Source organism: Ischnura elegans, chromosome 6 (assembly GCF_921293095.1).
Source record: "Ischnura elegans chromosome 6, ioIscEleg1.1, whole genome shotgun sequence".
NCBI classification, from domain to species: Eukaryota; Metazoa; Arthropoda; class Insecta; order Odonata; family Coenagrionidae; genus Ischnura; species Ischnura elegans.
Window position 1 is genome coordinate 3,561,144 of NC_060251.1, and position 25,472 is coordinate 3,586,615.

A 25,472-nucleotide genomic window follows, 5' to 3' on the forward strand; every position below is an offset into this window, starting at 1 on the left:
GCCAAATTGAAATACACACCGATTCATATATTAAACTGCTTGATATTAATAAATTGATAGGTATCTTACACTCCCTGATAAAAATGAACTCCAACATGGTGGGTAAAAGAAGGGTACTAGCCTTCATGGTGGGTAGTTACCCTTGCACAACCTACGTCTTACCAACCATTAAGGGTAAAGGAACAGTAGAAAAATCCTTCGTCTACCCTTCCTTGGAACTCCTTTCCTTACCATCCGTGTACCCTTCCTCTACCCACCATTAAGGGTAGAATCCTTCGTCTACCCTACTTTGGAACTCCTTTCCTTACCATCCGTGTACCCTTCCTCTACCCACCATTAAGGGTAGAATCCTTCGTCTACCCTACTTTGGAACTCCTTCCCTTACCATCCGTGTACCCTTCCTCTATCCACCATTAAGGGTAAGGGAAGGATAGAAAAATCCTTCGTCTACCCTACCTTGGAATTCCTTCCCTTACCATCCGTGTACCTTTCCTCTACCCATCATTAAGGGCAAGGGAAGGGTATAGGACTATCTTTCGTCTACCCTTCCATGGAACTCATACTAAAGGTTTATAGGGCCTTTTATTTTATTATTCATTTGGGAACCATATATTTAGCGATATTTTTACCATTTTTTTAGCCTTGTTTATGGGCCATGGCCTTTGTGAATTTTTCTTATTCACTCCATCTGGTACCAGTTATTATAACCTCTCATTGATTGCAACCATTTCACCATGCATTTATTTTTCACCCTTCGAGTCTATTTTTACTCTTTGCATTTGTTATATTCGAATGACGTCACCATCGATGGAGATCTCATGTACCATTGTACCTTGTTTCATACCACGTGTTATTTGTGTGTAAATGTGAATTCATGTGTAATAGACGGATACATTCAACAACGGGACATTGCACAAAAATATCAATCATCAGCTATAAACTCCTAGCGATGAAGAGCCTATCACTTCCCCCATTGAAGCCTCTTCTTGTATTTTCTTTGCTGCCGATGATTCGAATTTCTTCATTTGGTGATTTCACTCTTCGTTGCTCAAAAGAAACTTTTTTCCGTTCACTGTCATTCTGTAAAAAAATAAGAGAATTCACATTAGTATGCGAGTCCGAAATAACCCATGAAAATTAAATTAAAGGTCCGCATAACATGAAAGCCTTCTAAACTGTTGCAAAGGACACTAAGGATAACAAAAGACACTTGCTTAGGCTAACAAAAGTTACGTTAGTTGTCCCGACGTAATAGATACGTTGAAAGTAAAATCTACAGGCTATGATAAATTAGATTACTCCTGTAAGTATAGAGTAATTACCAAAATATGTCATTTAATATATGTAGTTGTACATTTTACACATTATTTATCTATTTATAAATTGAAATTAGGTCAATCTTTGATTGGATAAGGTTCTATTCCATTTAGCGAAAATAGTTTTAAAGTAAAGGCCATTGGCAAACAAAGGTCATGTGAAAATACAAAATTTACAAAAATGTCATTCCCATACATTGGTCTTCTCATTTATGATCAGTAAAACAGTTACCAAACACAATAATTGATAATTAGAATAAATGTCAAAAAAATGTGTAGTTGATTGAAAATTGATTACCATGTTATGGTTACCATGTTATTGATTACTCGGCTTGGTTAACATTCCAAGTTGCTTTGAGCCGCGTGCGTGTTAAAGATGATTATTCGATGTACTTTAATAAATATTTCCTTCAGAGTATAGATTAAGGCAAAAAATTACACCCTTTATTCATTGCATAAGCACTTAGTAGTCAAAATACGCATCCAAAATATATATCCCACTACATGCAACATGTGCTGATCTAATGAGAATAAAATGTTCTAAAATTTCAATCCACTAAGAGATGAATTTAAAGTTCCAGTCTAAGGTTTATCGAGAAAATGTACTACGATGTCCATTACGTCTTAAATTTTACAACGTGTCATTGATTAAGTCACACTTTGTAAATCATACAATAAAGGCCTTAGGCTTTATGAACCCTTGTTGCATACGTAAATTAAAAATATACGGATAAATTGTCTGTGAATATCATTATAAAAGCGATATGTACGCCATATATTGATAATTATCGAACATCCCCCTCGCTTTCAAACGGCCGAAGTCAATAGCAAGGCCGCAAAATGAATTTAACATTCGAAAAAACCGACGATGAAAACAGTTGATGCAAAGAGATAAAATGTGAAGATACTGCAATAGCCATAAATTATGTTTGCATCACAATCGACACCAATGCCATATTGTCACCTTCGCGTTACAATATTTAATATATCTATCCCCTTTCGCGGGACCTACAGGAATTTTCTTAAGAAAACACATTCAGGAATAATCGCGACGAATAATAATAATACAATTATCTACGACTAGAAATATATCAATCGAGTAAGGCTGAGAGATTAGGGTAATGCTGTAAGAATGTTTACGGAAGGACTATATCAAGACCCACGGATGTCTTTCTTCTAAAACATTCATTTCTTAATTGTTTTGAAGATCGTTCGAGCCCTCGTTAATGAAGCGAAAAAGATGAACACTGGGATCCTTCGATTAGAATTTTCGTTCGGGGAGAGGGAATTAGGTCACTCATGACGAATATAGGCCATCGCATTCCGAATAAATAAGTCAAAAGGGCTTTAAATCCATTTTCCATGAGACAATAAAATGCAAAGACCAACGTGGAATTCAAAATTCATCGTGGAAAGTCGTGAAAAACTAGAATGCATGATACATACTTTTTCGATTCTAAAAGTGAATGTAGATGGAGAGAGAAAATATGAGCACTTCAAAGATGTGAAACTTCGTGCACTGCGCATATCAGCAATGAAGATATGATAAATGAACGGGCAATACTGAAAAGTCGAAATAGTTGTTTTAGTTCTCAGCGCTTGCCACGTGTCACGAAGCAGCCAAAAATTCACGTTCGTTAACATCAACAACTATGTTTCCATTTATGTTAAGAAATAATCCAAAAAAGAATATTCTATTATTAATAGCAAAGAAATCGATTGTTAATCAACTGCTATGCAACATAAAATCTTCTACTTGGTGTTTCCCAACCATTATCCTAGTGATTGAAAAATTTAATTTTAAATTAAAAAAAAAGTTTAATCTGAAGGTCAATAAGGAAAATCTCTTCCCACTGATGCTCTGCGAAAGGCGAGCATGGACAATGACAGCAGCGGAGAAATCAAGGATAGATGCCTTCGAAATGTGGTGCTACAGAAGAAAGATGAGAATGGACTGACCGAATAGTTAATGGGGAAGACCTAAGAAGAGAAGTCTCACGAAAACCTTTATAAGCGGAAGACCATGCTCATCTTGAGACATGATGGCCTGATGAAGACAATTGTCTAGGAACAAGTAACTGGCGTAGAACGTAAATAGAGGACTTCGATTAAAATAGACGGAATAGGTAAAGGAGGATATGTAAGACAAGAAATGCATTAGTTTGAAGAGATTAGCCGACAGGAGAAATGAGTGGAGAACAGCGTTAACCATATGCACACATTAAAAAATAGTGGATTCACAACAAATAATTTTAATACATTTAAAAAAATATATCTATTTGAATCAATCTAAGTGAAAGGATATGAATTTCTATTTAATGAAATGCAAGAATAATTCGTTAGAAGCTTATTCCTCTCGCAACCAACTTTCATGTTTTACGACACCATCTTAGACGTATGGTATGTTTAATTTTAACCACCTACGGATAGTTGTCGTCAGTAATAAAAATGTGTAATTAATTGGATCATATATAGCTTATGTACTATGTTATTCAATAATGTGTGCCATCATCTTCAATTTAAATACATTCTTCATTAGCGTCACTTCGATCTTCGACAGATTCGCATCCCTTCATTTGCAAATATGAAATGAGATTAATGTGCAAATATGAAATGAGATTCTTTGAAAAATGGCACAGGGATTTCAGCAACGATAGATGAAGCACTGAAGATGGGTGATAGACGGTGATTAACTAGGATGCTCTCCAAATCATGGGTATACCAAAATGTAAAGTAACTTCCTCCCTTCCTCAAGGTCCGTAAACTCTTGACATTCTGCTTTTTCATTTTCCGAGGAGCACATGATTTATCTTGATCATTTATTTTTACCCTAAAATAGGCAAAACAAGCTTGCCCGACCAGTGCATTACTTAAACGCGTTTGAGAGGAATTTTCTATTTGAAATAAGTAAATTCAAAATAGGAAATTTTTCACTTCATATGGATACAAATTAAAAAATTAACTGCTGCGATCATAAAAAGAAAATAAATTTCAACCAACGGCAGTATCAAGCACAGGAGTACCAATCTGATCCTCCACTTTTTGTGATAATTACACTGCATGACTATTGCCAAAAACCAACGATGAAATTAATTTTTACAAGATTTAAACGAAATGTATAGCGGGTCTATTAATGTTTACAATAATTACTTGAATAGCAAGTTTATGCTGTTTTGTAAAGCATCTGGAGCATGGAATATGAGACTAACGATGAAGTAGGGCGGGGGAAAACTTGAACAGGTAGAGCAATTCAACAATTTAGGTAAAATTTTAGAGGAAAACGGATACATTATAAGGACATAAGGAAGGGAATTGCATTAGCAACGGAGGCAATTCTGAACAGGCAGGAGCTTCTGAGAGGATCGTTATGTAAGAGTTTAAAGAAAAGGTTAGTTAAGAGTTTGATTGAAGTGTAGCTCTCTACTGTGCGGCAACGTGGACCCTGAGGAAAGAAGACGAGAGAAGATTGGAGGCATTCGAGATGTGGGTGTGGAGAAAAATGGAGAAGGTGAAATGGACGGAGAGGAAAAGGAACGACGAAGTACTGGATATGGTTGGTGAGGAGAGGCAGCTTTTAGATGAGATACGGAGGAGACAGAAGGTATAGATGGAGGGAGTACTTAGGGGGGATGGGATGTTGAAGATAATGTTAGATAGAAGAATGTTAGGTATACGAGGGAAAGGAAGGAAAAGGATATAATAATTAGATAGAATGAAAGGGAGTAGGCCTTATTGTGAATTGAAGAGCAGTACTTGATGGAAGGGGAAGCGCCCAGAATGATTCTTAAGTACTCAATGGAAACCTACCTTAATCGGTAGAATACTGGAATAATGTTTAAAAGGTATGGTTTACCGATACACGTGAATTAACAATAATATATCAGTGTATGCCATCCGCATACTGAGAAAATTCCGGACTACGTGACTGCGTCTCAATATAATACCTCTTAAATAGCTACACAACTGTACACCGGACGCTGGCCTCCTACGGCATCAGTCATCCGGCAACAGTCGCATAAGGTCACCCAATTGGAGGGCAATGATGTCTCCTGTGAGCGACCCTCAATCAAGCTGAGTGCTGTCTCACTTCCGCAAGAAATAATGAAAAACTTTGAAGTTGGAAGAAAACTAAATACAGTTTAGAAATCAGCATGTTTATTTCACACTAAAATAGCTCAAAATTCGAAGTAAAAAAATTAAGTAAACAATTGTTCCCCGTTGTAATCAATCGAATTAAAATTATTTTTCTTACTCCTTTAAGGTTATCAAAATGTTTGAAGTACGAGTGTTTCCGATTACTTCGTGAGAAATGTTAACTGAAAATTTATATTGGACAGTAATTAAGTAAGATAACGGACAGGAAGATACAACTTCTGACTCTTCCCTCGTTTATTTCCTGTCAGTGAATGAATCTGGATAGAAATAAATGTGTTGACGTAAGGCATTCTGAGAGGAGATTTTACACATTTATGAAGTTACTTAGAAGCAACATTGGGTTATGAAGGGTTAATAACTTGAGAACCCTCAGTGCATTACAATTCGCAAGTGCTTTCGCGACTGACTACTGTCTCGCTATCCTCATCGCCCCCGCGTCAGTCATCGTCGGCTCCGGGTGGCCCACGAGTGAGGGATGAAAGTTACCTCATGTGCTAACATTCCTAGTTATAATCGACACGACCGCATCAGTTAAGGGAGTCAATATTTTATTAATTTCAGCCGTTTAGAAAAATCGCTATCCATTCCTCATTTAGTTACTTGTGTCTAATACGCCCGAAACTTAACCTAAACAAATGCACGCGAATGACACCTTCACAACGGAGCCACATCTACTCATTATGTGAACATTTAGTCCAAATATGAACATATAATTTGAGGAATGACCTCGCCAAGAAAACACTCCCACGGCCCAACCTGTGTATTAACTCTCTATAACTCAGACCTGTTTCTGGGAGAAATCAAATTTCAAGATTTTTCATTGTGAAAACTTGAAAATTTTATATTCAATGATAACTATCCCGGCAGGTAAATATGTCGTCATTAAATTTTACACCACAAAATAATATTTAGTTTAGATATTTCCTAATTAGATCTGAGATTTTACACATTTATGAAGTTACTTAGAAGCAACATTGGGTTATGAAGGGTTAATAACTTGAGAACCCTCAGTGCATTACAATTCGCAAGTGCTTTCGCGACTGACTACTGTCTCGCTATCCTCATCGCCCCCGCGTCAGTCATCGTCGGCTCCGGGTGGCCCACGGGTGAGGGATGAAAGTTACCTCATGTGCCAACCATCCTAGTTATAATCGACACGACCGCATCAGTTAAGGGAGGCTCTCGGGTGCCTAAATTTTATTGGAAACTATAACTAGATAGATAAATATATAAAGCGTCACAAATTATAAGTCTAACTGCAGAAATCTACAAAGAAACTCATTCGTCAAGAGTTGTTACTACTTATGAGATGGTTTTCTACATCCAATGACGCCGCGGGTAAAATCTCCATGGCAACCACAACAAATGTAAGGCTACACAGGAAGAGTTGTTGCAAAAGTTAATGTTATTGATGGATTCCTTACTCTTCATATGACGTAATCGAGTTTTTGGGGCAGTGGACTAATGCATTATAAAGGCCACCGAGTAGTCTATTTAATCCAAATGAGAGCAGGAAAAATGAGGTGATGTAGACATGATATCGGAAAATGGAAGTTTGTAAAGCCGTAGTTTACTTCACGCTCACCATGCATCATTATGGAGCTAGAGTGTCACTATCGTAGTTCTCGGTTTCTATTAATTTATATCTTAAATAAATTCAGAGAAAATAGAAAGGAGGTTCTGATTTGTTGCGTTGAAAATATTTCATGTGTAACCAAGAAACTACTTCGTCTTCTAAGACGGCAGCAATACGTGGTTGTGTGTTCTCTCTTTTGTCCGGGTCATTCTGTCTGCTCGCTAATCTGCTGCGGAGTAGTTGCCCTTGAATTGTATTCATTGAATATTAGCGAATGCGTTGAGGGCCCAGGCTTCTACTATTACGATCTGGAAGCCCCTTACCTACGACTGCATGCGAAGAATGTGGTATGGTGGGATATTTGGAAAAAATTTGGAATTCGCACGTGCTGCGATGATTTGAACTAAAATCGAGTATTGAATCCTTAATGAAAACGATCTTTTTGAGATGGGCGCCGTGCGCAACAATTTTTGAAGCTCATTTTCCGGCAGTCCGTTGTGTCCAAAAATCGTTTTCGGGATATGCCTAGATTTTTGTTAACGATAAGTGGTTCATACGTTGGTTGAAAGTGAAAGTCATACTGCTAAGTGTGATTTTTTTGCCGTTTTGAATGCCGAAATTCGTTAACATGTTTACGAGTATGCTCGAAAAGGATTTTTTGTTTTTGAAAGGCAAAACTGAATTGTAATATAGAAAGTCTGCAATTCAATACTTGGTTGCATCATGAGGATTCCTGACATAAGCACCTATCACGTACAGCACTTCAGAAAAGACGGGAGGAATCTCATCAAGGTGGACATTGGCACGACAGGTACCACTCAAAGACTCTTTAGGAAAATCATAGACAACCAAGCTAGATAAAGTACAGTTGAAAAATGATTTAACAGAAGCATTTATAAAGGCTTTTTCATTACTCGAAAAAAAAAACAAAAAACAATAATACACAAAAAATAAAAACACTTATAGCTCCAATAAGCGGCGTACTTACGTAGGTGGTTTTATGGTTTCGGATAACGCAAGTGGTGTAGTATACTATGTAGGTGAGGACCTTGCTAAGTTAAGTTTTCAATATTTTGCATTGCCTTGTGATCAGCAAATCCACCTTCAATATGTGCTGCTTGGTGGTATTTGGCTCAACAAAAGTTCATTTTTGTTCTTGGAAAAGGATGTTTTGTTCAACGCTTTATTTTACCGCCTTTATCAAAAAGTGGATCTTTTTACCGACCAATTTTATGTACCAAAGTCTGGTCCATTTTTATACCACTCAGTAAAGCTCTTATTTACCATAATCTAGGAGCCATATAAATGGTCACAGGGGCACAGGCAAGGCCATTGAAATCAGGGGTTATTATTTAATGAAAATTCCTCAGTAAATCTGTTTATCTTGGTGATGGAGCTCTGAAACTGAAAGAAAGATCTTTGGCTCGACCCAATGACCTTGCCATTGCTAGAATCAATCAGGAGATATACCTTTAATTATAAATTAGGATAAGTCTAAATTACTATTAATGTAAAATAAAGGGATCTGAGGATGAAGTTAGGGATTAACTATGTTTAGTTAGGTTAATTAAAGGATACGCTAGAGAGCATTAATATATAGAAAGGCAATTGTTATTTTAGGCAAAATTTGTAGATAGGCAACAAAAAGGCCATTAAAATGTTCAGTTCAATGGCTTAATTAATGTGTCACCTCCAGGTATAACAGGGCTGCTGCATTACGGTTATCAGAATATTGAGAAAGCAAAAAAAATTATAAAAATTTTCTTGGTAACGAGGCATACGGCTCACAACTGACATTTGTAATCCCTACTGATTACAGGTCCAGGCAACATAACTAGTGAAGCTGTAAATTACTTTTCATATATATCATCGTATTAGAGATAATCTCGCTGGAGAATTTGACTGTCCGTGGCGTATGTGCGAATGAAAGATTAAAATGGAAGACTGTGTTGAAACAAATTTTATCTTGGCGAGTACTCCAAAACTGAAAGGTGTGCAAAGGCATTACAAGGAGAGGAGATTTAAATTATGTGGAGAAAAAGAACTTATAGAAAGCAATGGTTCCCAAAACCGACAACGACGGTAATGAGTTGCCAATCAATGGAAATAATGACTAGCTCGTACAACCGTTTGCATACAGTTAGAATCTGTGTTCTTCACCAATTTACGAAACGCGATCTTTTATACGCGGGTTTGTATTGAGGACAGCAGTTGAGGCAGATGGCGATATCCGAGACAGTGCAAATTGGAAGTATCCCGATCGATGGACGATTATTAGTCGAAAGCAATGGATCTTGTTCATCAGATAAAAGACATCGACACCATTGTTTCGAATATTGGGTCATATCGATAATTCTTGACGGATATTCATCAACTCCAAGTGATCATTACATACCGTTTATCATGCCCATTGATAATAGTAATTAAGTGGTTAAAAATTGAAGAACTAATGAATAACATGTTATATCTGATAGTGACCGGTAACAATCCAGTGAAGTACAGAACCGTGAGAACGCGCCTCTGTGGACCATCGCAGCGAATAAAAATGCCTATGGTTAAAAAATGAGCAAATGGAGTGTATGTAAATTCAGTACGGTTAAGAAAATTACTTAATAGTAATAAGTTTGTATTCGAGTGCTATAAGTACCATGAGGACAATCATTGAGTGTCTCAATGTTTTTATCTTCTTATATAGACCTCATTTAATTAACGATAAAATAATTCTTGAAGCATAGGCCAACTTTTTCTGAATGTTAACGACGAAGTTATCAAGGCTGCTGGCAGCACCATCGTCCCCATGAAATTTCCAACCAGCCCTCTAAAATCGCCCATATCCGATGTCGTGTATGCCCCAGAAGCAACAGCTAACTTGATGTCAGTTAGCAATGCAGGACGCTAAGGGTTTTTTATGCATTCAGTGAAAATAAAGGATGCCCAATATTCCGTAATGGTGGATGATGCTATTACTGGCGATTTGGTAGCTATGTCCAAAGACATCGATGTTATTATCAGATGGAGGTTGTGACTAAGGAATATGCATAAGCATATAAGCATGAGAATCCACAAGTCAGCCTTATCACCACCAGTACTAATATTCGAGATTAACAGGAAAAATAAATCCTAATGCTGAGGCACACTGGCATCGGAGACTGGGACAGCAAAAGAGGCAGGATGTGACCAAATTTAAGACATTGGCTTATGCTGTCAACTTAAGATGCACTATGGAGACATGCGGCAATACATGCATTGCCATAAGATGAGGAGAGGTCCACTTGAAGAAAGCTTGTCAAGGGCAAATAATTAATAATAAGTTGTGCATGCTGTGGGCCAGTGGAAGAAAAATCATTTGGAGGGGCAAGCTACCTATAACTGACGATGAATGACTATTATGACAGAGGGACAGAAAGTGACAGAAAATGATTTGGATATTTCCTCAAGAGTTAAGCTTATGTGTTCGAGACGTTTAAAGAATATCTATGGCTTGCAGATTATCAGATAGGTGAAAATATAAAATTCCTCCTTGATATTTCGAATCCGTAGGAAATATACTTTTATTACATTATGTAAAAGAGAAATTTTTAACATCAACACAGTAGATACAGTTGACCCAAGAAAAAGTTATCACTGGATTTTTTAAATAAGCAAATTTTACACAATAATGAATATATGTGTTTTAACACATTCATTTCATTTGTGTATGAACAAAGTCATTCATGAGAGGAAATCAGCAAGGGAATGGCCATAGTTGTATCGTCGTGTCTATGCGACCAATTTCTGTCAATTCTCGATTGAGTAAAATTCCTACGCATAGTATCGACAACACGCAATAAATAACCAGATGTATTCTTAGTTGAAACAGTTTTTATTATCCTATAGTACGAGAAATGATTTTAATTCCATCGAAAATCATAGAAATCAAATTTAAAATCACGAAATTCACGAAAAAATCTGGGAAGTTACGTGGTTAAAAATACGAACGCATTCCTTACAGTGGGTGTGCGAACCACAAACACATCTAAAGATCAGGTGGAGATAAATTAGTGTATGAATTATTTCACCCTAAATAATCGGACGAGTATCGATAAACATAAATTTATGACTTCTTTATTTCACTAACTTTTAGTAGTCATGGCAAAATATTTCCATTTGGAAAATTCATGGTCTCACCTCCTGATATCGTTACCAGAAACGTAAGAGTAATATCATGAGCCAATGTCGGCTTAATAATATTAATCATTCACCAGACCTAAACCACTTCCAAAAAATCATGGGAAATTATGACAAAAAGCAACTGACGGTGCTTGTAATGGGTACTCTGGGCGCTTGTCTACGACTTGTAGAATGCATTTCGGCCACATGCACGAGAGAAATTACTTGGATCAACGGCTTAACTTCAACATAAAGTTGTAGGGACATCGAATGACTCTACTAAAAATTATGTAATAGAATAAATGTTATGGTTAAAATAAATAAGAACCTATTCTACAGTTAAAATTTCTCAGAGAAAAGTAACATGTGAGTCGGATTAAAATTTTGAAGGGGTCCCTTTTGGTCAACTATATTAGAAATGATTGTGTTTAACTTTCAACCTAATGTTATAACAAATATAACGGTTAAAAAAATAGTATTAGCCTTCCCCTGAGCCAACCGTATCCACTGTATTGATGTAATGATTTCTTTAAAAAATGAAAAAAATATAATTATTTCGAACTCCAACCTTCTGAGAACTCCACCGCAACTACCACGCACGTTACAGAGCAACGTATTAGTTATACATAAACAGTGAGTACAAATACTATCTAAGAAGAGGAAAATTTAAAGAGAGGAAATTATTCGCCACGCAGCCCAAAAGAATTAACTTTATCTTGAGCCAACTGTATGCACTCATCGATGTTATGATCTCTTTTAAAAAATGAAAAAAAAAGGATGATTTCTTCGATCATTAACTCGAACCCTGTCAGAATTTCATCGCCACCACCGCGCACAGTATGGAACAACGTATTAGATACACACAATCGGTGAGTCTAAATACGAACTTAAAGAGACGAAAAACATCGACACGGAGCCCGAAAGAAAACACTCCCAAGGCTATTCCTCAGTGCATTCCATTTGCTGACATTAATTCCGATTTTTCACCGACCCGGCTCCATCAGTTGAATGGGGCTCGTGGATGTCTACATTCAATTGAAAACTAGATAGTATAATTGTGGAGCCAGAGCTCTTGTATCAGGCTCTGTCTTCTAAGGAAAGAGGAAATAGGGTGCAAGATATTCACTAAGAGTAAAATTCCCTGAACGCAAATGATACTTGGGTACTCGTAGTTACTAAGCAAGTGCAATGAAAATTGGTATATCGGATGAAAAGTGATGGTATGAGTAATATGGGTAGGTAAAAAGCAAGATTAGTGGTCAAAGATTTTACAAAAAAATACGGTGTTGACTTATCGTTTTTACGACGATCTAATGCTAATGATCTGTTGGATCGTAAATAATATACAAGAATTTATATAATGTACATTATCACTGCTGGTACCACAGCATATACTTAACTAATCTTCTCCATGAATTAACTGGAAAGATGAATTGTGTACTAATTATCTTCCATGGTAACCTGGATTAACTGGAAATATGAATTGTATCTTCAATGATAACCAGCCTGCTCAGAAACATGCGAAGCATAAAGCTAGAACTAATCATATCGATGTAATTCTTCTTTAAAATTATTTAAACGGAATGAACGACCACATGAAGTTCACAATGGAGGAAGACGGAGAACTTCTATTGTTGGACTTTCTCGTGGAAAAGAAGTAGAGAGGAACATGGGCATATACTCATCACAAATAAATTCAGTGGGGAATACCTTGAGTCACCGCTACAACACAATAATCGACCGAAACAACTTTGCCAAAGAAAGGTGGAAACTAGAAGCCTTTCTGCGGGGAAATGAATTCGACGACAGAATTATCTCACGAATAAGGTCACGAAAAAGAATGATGAGGACAAAGGAGACACCGCAAAAGCAGCGATTTCCTCAACAAATAACCTCAGTGACCTAAAGAAAGCTTTCCTACCGCACATTGAGGGGATAACTGACAGATTTGTAAAAATATCCTAAGAAAATGTCAGATAAGGACTACCTTCTCTCCTAACGTGCAGATAAAACATCTTTTTAAACCCGTCAAGGACAGAGTCTACTTCACTACAAGTCGAAGGGGTCTAGCGGATCTCTGTCAAACCTGTGGGAAGAACAGCATTGGTAGATCAGTGAAAACACGCCAGGAGGAAAACCAGAGAGTAAATCGACTGGGGTAGTCAACTTAGTCCACGGCAGCCAAACACGCAGCGCTGGGCCACGCAATCGACCTTAAAGGAACAGAAATATTCGCCTATGTGAGAGGCTTTAAACAGAGACTCGACAGAGAAGCAATTGAAATAAAAAATAAGGAGAACAACAATATTAACATAGGCGTTAAAAGTAATTCATGTTTGGCAACCTGCAATTCGGAGAACACTCGACAATCTACTCCTCACACCCCCATTCACCACCCACCGAATACCAAAAAACATATGCGAATAAAAATTCCAACTTAATCTAATTCCCTTGACAAAGCGACCAGCATTCGTCGAGAATTGTTGGGGCCACCCGAAAATTGACGCAGTGACATAGCCCTAATTAATACATCAAAATTAAAGGTAACCTAGGTTGTGACAATACCTTAGAAACAAAACATAAATAAATACTATGTTCAAAGTTTAGAGGTATGTAAACATTTTTTGTATATTTTCCATTCTGTTCTCTTATATGTTTATATATACATATTTCTTTAAATTATATTGTATTAAAAAACCCAATTGTTCCTTTTTTATGCATAAATATTGTGTTTCGTCTTATTCTCTGTATTTTATTTTGTTTCACAATTTTTCTAACAGCCCTGAAGATGATTTAAGAAAATAAATCGAAACGTTGGCGGCTAACTTTTGTATAAATGACCTATACTCCAGGAAAAACCATATTATATATAAAATAAGGTCAAGAAAAAGAAAAAAAAATAATTATACTTAACCCTAAAAGTTTTTTCATTAGCATAGTGATGATCGCTATCACTTTGTTAGTGGGGCTGTAAAGTATTATAAGGTTGAAATTCGCTACTCCTCAACTGAAGAAACGATAGCCAGCATTTTAACGAAATATCCGAGAGCATTTTAAGTCTCAAAATTTAGGAAAAGGCTGATTTTAGCATAAAATGTTCACCTATGAATATTGTTTCTTTTCGGGTGAAAAGTGTGTCCCAGTTAGGAGGAGATGCTCTGTTGTAAATATGTTACGTGTAACTAAGAACCCACTTCGACACATTGGCTTTACTGTAATTATGTGGTTGTGCGTGTTCTATTGTGTGGCCACGTCGGTGAGTCAGTTCCCTGACCCACGACAGAGTATTGTATCCACTGAATTTTGACGAGGCAAAGAAGACCTGAAGTACATTGAAAGCCGGATGAATATTTAAAGGCTGTAATCCGAACAGGATGAATAATTTATGGCTGATTTCTAAGGCAATCAGTAGCCCTTGCTGATGGAGCTCTGAAACTTCCTCCCTCAACGAAAGATAACCACTACCCCATAACCTCTGTATCTCCGAATTTTTGTAGAAAAAAAATACAAAAAACAATAAAAACTACCCACAAAAATTGCTAAAAAACGCAAAAGTGTAGTAAGTGCATCAAGGTATCATGGAAATATTCAAGCAGGTAAGAGGTGAAGAAAATGTAATTATTCTCTACGAATGTAATGCAAAAATGAAAATTTGACAAAGAACACAAGCTAGTGGTAGCGAAACAAAATTAAATAATCACAGCCGAAGACAATAGACAAAGAAATTGCTAGTCAAGAAGAGAGATTCTAAGTTGATGAAATTCTAAGACCTAGCTGTTTAAGTTGACGTTGAATCGGCAAATAGAAAGTGGATGGCAACGATTACCCTTGGGCTTAAAAAGACCGAGGCTATGTCTCAATGGCGCTGTAATAAAAACTTCCCCGGCTTCACTCAACTCACCCAAAATAATAAGAAATTAAAAACTGAAAAAAGCGATGAAAAACATTTGGAAAATAGAAAATAAATAAAACTCGGTATCAAGTGTAATTTCAGGAGGCGGAGGAGAACAAAATAGCATCGGATGTGACCGAGAAATCAGAGGAAGAGAGTCAGAAGAACTTGAGCAGTGGGTTAATGGAAGCAGCTGAAGAAGTTCTTGAGAGAAGGGAAATCATCAGAATGGATCACGCAAAAAGTCTTGAGTCTCATTGAAGGCACCAGAGAAGTACAAAAATACTAAAGCTGAGGAATGCTAAATGAGAATAAGGAACGATATTTGACATAAGGGCAGGGAGGCCAGGGAAACGCGGTCGAGGAATATGAAAACATAGTGTGCATGGAAAAGTAGAGGCTCGCTAGGGGAACCTCCTCAAATTAATGAGCGTACGATGAATACCTTAAGTGACAAAAACGGAGAACTTTTGACTGTTGACTAATAAAAGTGAAGACATGGATTGAATATCTATATGAGATACGTCAATCAATCAGAAATCAATTTAAATTGTTATCGATTGTTAAACATTAGAGTGTAGCAAAAGAATAGCATTACACTAGTGAAACAAACGTTGAAAGAGGTCGACCAGTTTCTCACCGAATTTCTTCGTCTTCTTCCTTGAATAATTTGACGCAGCAGTATTGTCGATTGGCATTCCATGCTTAAAATTTTGAATGAAGTTAATTAACAACGCTGAACAATGACATGTGAATCATCCACAACTCATTTAAAAAAACAAGTGTGTGTGATACTTTATAGGGCCTAGCTTTGAAGAATTCTAGTCAAGACAAAGTCTAGTGATTTGTGTTATTTCTCCCGTCTCCGGTCTGTGTTATTTCTCCCGTAATTTTCATAGTTTACAATTATAAAGGCACCGATTACATCAAAGAAAAACTTGGGAGTTTAGATGGATGAATATCCACGAGGAGAAATCAGCACACGCTTAAAATATTTACAAAATTGAAAAAGGGTCTGGTAAAGGTGGGTAGAACAACGACCAATGCCACCTGAAAATCACCATCAAGTATTAGAGTGTAGCAAACGATTGGAAGTTAGGAATAGTATTAAACTAGGGAAAGAAACATTGGAAGAGGCCAAACTTATGACTGATAACCAATAAAAGTGAAAAGACGGATTGAATATCTGCATGAGATTTGTACAGGAGGGCGACTAAGTACAAAATCAATTTAAATTTATATCGAATATTAAACATTAGTGTGTAGAAAAAGAATAGCATAAAACTAGGGAAAAAAACATTGGAAGATGTGGACCAGTTTAAACATTTCGGAAGCAGAATAATCAGGTGTAGAAACACGACAGAAATTATCAGTAGAACACCCCAGGCGAAGCTAAATTTTCAGAAAAAATTTTTGCAACAATTTGCTAATAAAAGCAGGAAATTTTATCATGAAGTTTGGAACCATTTTATCAGAACTTACAATTCAAGTATGCATCTCTATAGCAATGAATCATAGGCATTGACATCAGTGAAGAAACTGGTGGGTATTCGGCTGTATGAAAATGAAATGGATCGTTCGAGTGAGGACTGCGGGATTCCTTTCGAGAATTCGAAATTCGAGAAGACATTGGAGAGAATAGAAAGCCTAGTCAATACTTCGAGTAGAAAACACACCATTATAATCCAACATATCTTGAGAAACTGATCTTGATTGCCTGATGAAAGCAATATCCTCGACGGATGATTTAACAGTGGATGTTTAGAGCGGAAAAGTAAGACCTGTGATTTCGTATTTAATAAACCAGAAATGAAGGATATGAAAGACACTTTGAGAGATTCGTTCGCTCTCACCGTGACGTGTTTAAATATTAAAGTGAAGCTCTCAAAATTCACGTGAACTACGAAAATTATAACAGCTTTAATTCAATGTAGTTGCCTTCATAGCCACGGAGTTTCATATCATTTAACGGCTGAGAATTGGTAGCATAAAATGCAATTATAAAATAGTGTATGATGAAATATCGTAACAAAAACTATCACAGAAAAAGTTAATTCTTGCACACCGCACAGCATTAAGTTTTTATTTAGTTACTAATAGCGACAAAGAGAATCCGAAGGTCTATGTATGAGATTATTCAAAGACCTATCAAATAATTTTCATGAAGAATGATATTCACTCACCATATTTCTTCAGTGTTCCTCTTCCTTGAAACCTCACCGCAATGCCCCATTTAACCCCAAACGTTTCACAGAACTGATCCGTTACCCCTAATTCAATCGAGGACCTGAAAAGAAAAAGTTCGCTTAATGGCTGGCAATATTCACGCACTAAAATTGTACACATCACATGGAGCTTAACTTAAGGATAATGGTGAAATTATAGGCTACAACAAATTATCATACTTATGACCACAAAGTTCAAATAAATGGAATAAAATGTGCAAAGTGAAATGCTTTAAATCCAATTATGATCGCCAATATTCTATTACTTTACCTCATCATCAAAATTATACAATCAATTATTGCGGAACGGTTCCGGAGTGGCAGGTGCATGCATAAACGAAATAAGTTAATTGCAATTTCTTAGGTTCAAATGTCGAGAACTTTTTAAAATACCTCGTTGCAACTTTAATTATGTGGAATAAATCGCCATTGAGGTACAAATTATGGTAAAAATTATAAAGGATGAATGTGGCTAACAACTGAAGAAATCGCGGATGCAAGCTTCATTTTGAAATTTAAGGTTCCCGCAAAATCAACAACGAAGCAGCGTGGCTGGCATGAAATGCACTGTTCCAAATCCACTGTTAATATCTTATACTAACAGTCACTGCGATAGAACTAATCATTTTTACATTCGTCAAAAAGGTAACTAATCACCTGAAGTACTAGAAGTAAGCTACCAGATTGTCGTAAGGATCTTAAGTCCTACAATCAAGCCGTTATGTTCGATGTTCTAAAAACCACGATGCATGCACAGATAAAACTACTCACAGTTTACTTACTCATTTCAAATGTCGACACTTCATAACGGAATGTAAATGTCATAATTTACACCTGTTCTACTCGGAAACAATCACTACGTACTTAATCAAAGGTCAAACGAATTTTATGATTGAATATTCACTCTGGAAAAAAACAAGTACGGAATATCGTAGAAATGCCGTTTAACGTCCAGTTTTCTCAAAATAAATTATTTAAATTCAACTGGTTTAAGAATAAAAAAGGAAGATATTAATCGGAGAGGATATTTCCCTATCACTATAGTTCTTTTTAAAAACTTCTCCGACACTAATATTAACTTCGAGGCACATTTCACACATAAGTTAATAAAATTTGGAATGTGAAGACTGTCGGCGTAATAAATATTGTCACTCAAAATATGTGCCACTCTGATCACGATAACTGAATGGTTTTGAACAAATAGCATTTGCGAAGTATCCTACACTTCAGAGAATAAATTGAAAGTGCATTAACTTAAATATGAAAAGGATTCACCGAAGAAGTAGTTACGGTACTCACCTCTTTACCCCAAGAGAGCTTGCCGCGAACTGAAGTCCAGATACAGGGGGAGGGGGTGTTCCGATACTCCGTCAGCCATGTCACGTGTTCCTGTGACGTCACAATAATTTCGAACCGATTTATTTTTTAGGCAAAGATAAATCTAAAAAAACCCTGGATACCGTGAAGGTCATTTGAAATTTTATCCAATAAAATACATCAACAAATACGGTCATTTTCTATATTATTATTAATAAAATATATCGCGCGGAAAATCAATAATACGATTAACCAATGAGATTCGTTCATTTAATGCCACTGTTATAGAAAAATAGCGCGGAATTTCTCAATGGGCCAACGGTCGAAACACACGTGATCAATGTTCCAGAATGTCCTATTCATCTGCGAAGGTCATTAGGTACGTTTGAAAAACACGTCATCGCATTACGAAAAACAGTATAGCAGGTTGTCAACGGTCGGCATTTAACTGTGGTCCCCATAGTAGCACCTCCCCTTCCCCCTACTTACAAAGAAAGTACACCTCATTCCCTCGCCAACCGTCCTTTCGCCAGAGTCACACTTCTGTATGTTTTTAAATTATTACATTAATTTCCTGGACTCTTCTAGCCGTTCCTACGTACGTTGAGGTCACCATCTCATTATGCAGGAACAAGGATGGATAGCGATTACTACAAGCTACAGATCAACGGAAATACTGAGAAGAAATACAGCGGTATTGACTGAGGTAGGTGAGCACAAGTAATTTTTGGGAAATGGTGAAGAGAGAAAGTAATTCTAATCACGATTGTCCTCAAGCATTAACATGTCACTAATGTAGCTCATCATGTAAACTTATTGCATACGTCTGTGAATAGCGGAGATATGTTGTGAGTTCGCGAGCGGTAACAGCATTGCTAATCACACTATGCCATTGGTACATAGGGGATAAGTATTTAGTGCATAAAAACTCTCTCCTTTACGATCCATTATTTGTCATCGATGTATCAAGTTTATCGAATATTTAAATATGAAAACCACAATAAACATTGGTAGCTTCAATTCAACTCTTCTCCTTAAGGCTAATAGCAATTGCATCTTTTACAATTCTATCCCAATAGTTATTTGTGCGGCACAATACCTTCGTATTTTTAATGTCCATCCTATGACCGAGGTCCTAGCAATGCTCCGCTACCGCCGACTTCAGCGGATCAAACAGGCGTATGCATCTTCCATGCTCCGTCAGACGTTTTTCGATTGTGCGGCCAGTTTCCCCAATGTAAACGTTACCGCACTCACACGGGACGCTGTACACTCCCGATCCCGAAGGTCGTATGCATTGCTTAGATTAACACTCCTTCGGATCTACGAATTATTTCGGTGGTATAGATTCTATGAAACGGAAATATTCTATTCATTTTGTAGTTGTACGCCAGCTGCGAATGAGTCGATATCCTCATAATTGCTGCCTTAGGTTTAATCGCAAAAAAGCTTTCTAATGACACTCAAAAACTATTTTACATCTTCTTAATTAGCCGAGCGTGAACAATAAAATCTAGACAGTAGCAAAACAGAGCTGTCAATTACTTCGAATATCTTCAATCTTCGATACGAACTGTGATATTCAATTAATTCCGCGATGTGATCATCTTCTTTCACTGTGCCACATATATTGATAAAATATGCTAACTTTCATGCTCGTTTTTGCATTTTTTTCATTTATAATGGCGTTAGTTACTACTTATCACACCTTTCTTGGCCTCAAAATAGTGCCGCTAACTAAGCCTGAATAATTATATCATTATACTTTCATGTGAACGCCGATGAAATTATAATAGCTCTTGATTGTGTTGTAAAAGTAATATAATAGTATTTATTTTTTCTGGTCATTCGCAGATTCATTTCCCTGATAGCCAAGCTCAACTGAAGCCATGTTTTGGTAGAGTAACCTGATGCCGTCTTCTTTATGCTAAGAGATTGCTAAATGGTTTATTACGAACCAACTGAAGATATAAGCGAGTGTTAAAACTTCAAGGAAAGCATAAGGACGGACAGATTAAATTGATTTCTTTCTGTGAAGTTAAACAACATTATTGGTCTTCATCGTCGAATCTTACTCAAGGTAAGTCATGTCGTTATGATTTCATCATTAGCATTAATCAGTTTGTAACGACTCAAATTAATTATCTTTGATATGGCAAGTTTTACTCTTCAGTGAAGGCATAAAAACTGGCATCTTGAGCTCGTTTAAATATATTTTAAATTGATACAAATTTTGGTTAATACAAATAAAAACATTGTCAATTAGAATTATTGCGAATTTTAGGCGCCACTTCTTGGCGCCTCCACGCATGTCTATTTGAAGTTCTGTGTTTAGAGCGGTTAAGTGAAGGAGATTTCGCAACAGATCATCGAAGCCACTATGATTCGACGCTAACATTGTTTCAAATTTCAAGGAAAAGCTGTATGGAAATAATCAATGAATTTCAGCTTCAGCACAAGCCAAGTTCATTGGTATTAGCATTGTCACTTTCACTGGAGGGAAATTTAAATTTTCAAAATTGAAACTAAATGAGCTTATTGATTGTAATAAACGTTTCCGAATGGGAATATTTCTGAATGTGTAATTCAAACTTTGGCAGAGTGGTTTGCTTATCAGTATTGTGTAATTTAATGATAATTATCGCATTTAACTAAAGCTGAAGAGACACAATTCGTCCGCTTCATAGCTTTTAGATATGACGTAAGCCGACAAATATTTATTCAATATACTTGATAATTCTCTCTCAACTCACGAGTTATGGCAGGACAACAGGGAAGGTCACGTGGTTAACCTCACCTTTCAAACGGTTTCGATTTTTCCGTAAACCACAGGACGAGGGAAAAATATGGGGAGGAATTTATCTTTGATAAACAAGAGAAATAAGTAGATGGGGTAGAAATATTGAGTTAGCACTTATGGCTTGTAATGTGTCTGAGATTTAGACGGTCGGTACGAAAGGGATCAATTGAAGGTGTATACTATGAAACACGAAAAAGAATAGGTTGAGATTATAGCAAGTCATACAATTACTTCCTCACGTAGGTTTCCATATTCATGTGTTAAAAGCGCCGTGGGAAGTGGAAAGGAAGATTATCTACTTCTTTCAACCAAACACCTTTCTCCCTTCAACTGACTTTTCCGAAGAGGTGTTTCAGTTGTTCTTTTCTATCTGATCCTCTTTTCACTGAACAAATACCTTTTTGAGAACTTTGTGTACACGACCCTGTTTACACTTTCAGACACTTTACAGATTAAAAACTGTTAGAAATGGCGTATCATTAGAGTATCATTATGGGGTGCAAAATTAAAGTATTGGAACATTACGAAGTTGTATACGAGCATTCCGAATATTCATCCCGAGGCATCCTCATTCAACTTATTCGAACCTGTGAAAATTCGGGCATTTACATCTAGGGCATTACAGGGCTAGGGCATTTACATCTATTGAACTAATCTGGAAATCCTTTTTTATTTATCCCGCTACACTACAAAAACGGACAGCTCCAACATTCAAAGAGTATTTTTCATTTGCAAAGAGACTCCACGAGTTGGGTCAAGGAATTTTCCTCTCCCCAGGAAAAAAAAGATGGAGCTAAATCAATTCTGTTTTAAATTATTTTCTCAAAAACTTTATAACCTCCATGGTGAATAAAACTTCAAGAGGAGAAGACTACCTACCTTTTACTTGCCCCCAGGTCCATCGGCGACAGAGCTCATCTTTAAAACAGCAACTCTCCAAAATACTTATATTCACCAGCACTTCACATTTAACACAACACTGACAATGAATTTTTTCATGGTCCCTAGACACTTTCACTTCACTCTTTAGCCGATGATTAACACATTCTGGTAGCTTCACATAATTCCAAGAGAAATGCACACTGCATCCTTCGTGATGAAGGACCAATTATAATTATCCAAGCGTTGAGGAAGAGGCTTGAAGAAATCGTTGACAGTTTGATTTTAGGATTGTACTGTCAATCACTGAGTTGATTGAATTCTTCACTCCACATTTCGTAAACTGTAAAAAGATCAAGAAGTAACTTTAAGCTGTAGCACTAAAAATTCGGTACTGATGAAAGGAGGAGTTGTTAATCATTACACTCGAAAGGAATATGAAGTCAAAACCAAGGATGTGGGTACAAAAACTCCAATAATTGTGACCAAATCATATTGCCAAAGAATGCTTCCTTCTTGGTAAAAAATTATGAACAATTATGATTAAATTTGTAGATTATCATGGATTAATAGGTTTTTTACGAGAATAGTTCTTACATGTACACTTCAGCGACGGAGGATACACCTCCTTACCCTAACCGAACTGATGGAATGAGGAGGAAAACCAAAGTGACGCACAGTTTCTTACTACACGTTCTGAGAGGTAATGGAGGTCGGGGAATCACTAAGAATATAAGGGGAGGTTGCCGTGAACAAATAGCTCATGTCGGAGTCAAAATTGATGGCCCGATTTTGAGTCGAAGTGCATCGCGAAGGCGTTCGGGAGAGGTTCGGTTGGCGCGTCGTAGGGTGGAGAGCTGGTTGTTAAGGGGAGGTATTGAAGGAGAAGAAGATGGGATGGGGGAAAGGGAGTCTCAAAGGCACAACAAAAGAGACCCCATACATTCCTCTCGTTACGTCACATGCATTGTTCACAAGGTTCGTTTTACTGCGAATAGTCGCACAGTCAGCTCTTATTTTAATTTGACTGTGTTAAATCAATGTATTTACAAGTACGAGTTAAAACGTGAATAAATGCACCAAATCACATGAATGTGGACGTACATTTTGCTGTTATGCGTAATATTTCTATGACCGTTCGGTTTGCATGCGGTGGTCCTCTTGCATGCTGCAAGTTGGTGATTAATCACCCCCTGCCAAACACCCTGAAAGGGGCACGAAGAGAATTATGTTGATGTTAATACATTTACTTGCACGATTTAATCCATCCTAATACCAAACATAGATACCAAGGAGATGTTTATCATCATATACGTAAGAGACATGTGATTAATATTTCCAATGATAAGTCCTAACTCGATTATTATAGTGAGCTTCAATGGTTCAACTCAACTACATTAAGGATCACGTGATTAACTTCCATCCAAATGTCAATTCATTTTCGTAGCATGAACTGTGCTATCCGGAAGTGCAATACATTAGTTATCTTATGCTATCACCGCATGATATATAATATTATTGCATAATTTTTATTACTGGGTGGAGGTAGGTGCGATGCTGGTAGGTGACGACGTTTTTAGTTTTCTGATCCCCCGGGATTCTTAGGTATAGATGGCTTAGATGTAATGGCTATTATTATGTACCTGTATATTTTTCATTTGTATTTAATATTTTCTGCCTTCTTTTTGATCTACCTGATTTAACATTCTGTGCCAGAATATTTTCAATTTTTTTTTCATTTTTTGTATGTTCTATTATCATTTCCGAGGGCTGTTTTTTCAACCTGCAATGGGTCATGAGTAAAAGAAGAAGTGATCGAGTAAAAATCATTTCATTGATAAATATTAAGTAAATATCAGCTCAATTTTCTACGCAATTTCCTCGGAGAAATCTCCTTCTTGCGTTGTTTACATTCTTTATAAATCGTTGCTACGAATGCCTTTCAAATAATTTTACCGGTTTCCGGAATCTAATCGCCCGCTTTAAATCGCTTTTTCCTAGCCAAATTGTCACCCCGGCGAAATATGCTAGTAAAAAATAGCAAGTTCATTACTGAACGGATGGTGAGCGTAAACGCCCCATTGAAATTGCTCAAAGAACAGTTGGGTAGCACAAGCGCTTAGGGGACGGGCGCACAGTGGGGCCAAACCCCACTTCAAGTGGACAAAAGTCCAAAAATGAAAATTTGAAATGGGACTTTTAAAATATAAGGTTGGACAATAGGATGTATGAACTGCATAACAGTGTATTTCAAGGGTTGGTATGTGTGCACCTTTGCATAGAAATAGTGTCAAAGTGAGAGAAAAAGCGAAGCACCGGTCCCGGAGTTGCAGACGCCGAAATGGACGGTCGATTTTAAACTATGATTACGGTACACTGGTCCCTTTGATTTTATTTTTTTAACTTTCAATCGATTGGAATAAGTATTGAAAATATAAATTTGCTTTTATTATTTATATTTTGGAGAAAATAGCCATGGATAAATTAATAATCATGAATGGAATGCCGTTGCTTTTTCACGATGAAATGTTTTATTTAATTAGAGAAAAGTTATATAATCGGACGGAATATTAACGTGATTTTTAGATATATTATTAATTGAAGAATGAGCTAAAAAATGTAAAAGAAATCAACTGCCATCGAGTTGCAAAAGGACTTTTATGATAAAAGATTAGCTATGCATGACAAGCCGAAAGGGTAAATGATCGTAGTTTTTCCCGGCGAATCGAATGAATAAAATCTTCTCGGGTTAAGCACCGGGTCAGGCTTTTTTTTTCGAAGACAAAAGGCTTAACCGAGACTATGGGCAGAACATCAGCCAAATATGGAGACCGCTGATAAATAAAATACAACGGTCGCGGTCACAATTCAGACTCCAAAACCCTTGAGCCAAATTTGAATCGGCTGGTCAACAATGGGCCTCAACCGTCCGTTGGCTAGCTCGCTATAAATATCCGGCGTAGACCAAGCTCGGCATTCAGTCTCAGCCCTGAAGACGATGAGTGAGGTACTCATTGAAACGTTGGCCTCAAAAAGCCTGACCCGGTGCTTAACCCGAGAATATTTTATTCAAGCCGAAAGGGAATCCATCCGGCCGTAATGGCCGCATAAGCAACGGGTAAACTATAATATAAACAGTGTTCATCAAGATATTATTATTTTG

At 36.9% G+C, this 25,472-nt stretch overlaps 1 long non-coding RNA gene across 2 annotated transcripts in view; it reads right to left on the minus strand.

Moving 5' to 3' along the window:
* Positions 1-563: 563 nt before the first annotated feature.
* Positions 564-25,472, minus strand: part of LOC124160156 — an 83,497-nt gene continuing 58,588 nt past the window's right edge. The window contains exons 3-6 of one of the 2 annotated variants that reach the window (XR_006865101.1): positions 22,310-22,652; positions 18,613-18,754; positions 17,272-17,375; positions 564-1,080 (exon numbers count right to left, since the gene is read on the minus strand). This is a non-coding gene — a long non-coding RNA (uncharacterized LOC124160156). The remainder of the gene's footprint in view (positions 1,081-17,271; positions 17,376-18,612; positions 18,755-22,309; positions 22,653-25,472) is intronic. The other variant, XR_006865099.1, reaches the window with a different exon arrangement.